Source organism: Marmota flaviventris, chromosome 10 (assembly GCF_047511675.1).
Source record: "Marmota flaviventris isolate mMarFla1 chromosome 10, mMarFla1.hap1, whole genome shotgun sequence".
In the NCBI taxonomy this organism is placed as follows: Eukaryota; Metazoa; Chordata; class Mammalia; order Rodentia; family Sciuridae; genus Marmota; species Marmota flaviventris.
In genome coordinates this window covers 14,012,041-14,013,320 of record NC_092507.1, presented here as the reverse complement: position 1 = coordinate 14,013,320, position 1,280 = coordinate 14,012,041, and positions in this window count along the sequence as shown.

Sequence of the window (1,280 nt, the reverse complement as noted above, 5' to 3'; positions counted from 1 at the left end):
ATTATAAAAATGGTAAATTAAACACAAAAGCCTGAATTCTGGGGTTCTATACATTTCCAGAAGAAACTGCATACACACACACACACACACACACACACACACACATACATATATAATATTTTTTAATATTTTTTTTTTTAGTTGTAGTTGGACACAATACCTTTATTTATGTTTTACATGGTGCTGAAGATCAAACCCAGGGCCTTGTGCTAGGCAAGCACTCTATACCTCTGAGCCATAATTCTAGCCCTATAAAATATTTTTATATATATAATATACATTATATATATATATATATATATATATATATATATATATATATTTTTTTTTAGTTGTAGATGAACATGATGCCTTCAGTTTACTTTTATGTGGTGCTGAGGATTGAACCTAGTGCCTCACATGTGCAAGGTGAGCACTCTACCACGAAGCTACACAACTCCAGCCCTAATATATACTTTAAATTTTTTTTTTTTTTGAAAGGCTAGGGATTGGACCCAGGGCCTCCTAGATGCTAGATAAGCACTCAATCACTGAGCTACATCCCAACCCGTTTTAGTTTGAGACAGGGTACTGCTAAATTGTCCAGACTGGCCTTGAACTCACAATCCTCCTGCCTCAGCCTCCCAAGTACCTGGGATTACAATTATGTGCCACCGTATCTGGCTCTGAAATGCTCTTTTCACGTCCAGCCTACCTGGTTCAAGTGAAAGCACAGGAACAAACTCACAGAGGGTATCAGAGGTGGTCCTCTGTCCTTAAGCCTCAGTGCTATGAGAAGACAATACCCACCCCAAAAGTGGCCTTTCAGTCAGGTGGGTGCGCATGGAGCTCTCTCTACCATCAGAAGAAAGCCACTCCCCAGGGGGGAGGGGGGCAAAGCCCGGACAGCACCAGCTCCAGCTCCGTGAAACTGCAGGATTTGACATCAGTGGTGTGAGCCACCGACGATCAGGTTCATGTCCTGCTAATGCAGCAGCTGTTGGCCCTCAGCAGGGCAGGGACGTGCCCTCTAGGTACGCTGTGAGAAGATAGAGGCCCAAAGAGCTGCTCCAGCGAGGAAGTGCTCGAGACACCAGTCGTCTTCACAGGACCATGCAGCAGCCCTCCAGCCTCAGATTTTTGAGGTGGAAGCGATTCTGGTAACTACCCATGAGAAGGCAAGTGGGAAGGAACACATGCCAGCTACAGCATCAGGGGTGCTCAGAGGCTCCAGCAGGTGCTTCAAACAGAGCCTGATGCTCAAAGACCAAAGGCCAAGAAACGAAGGCCATGCACACAGC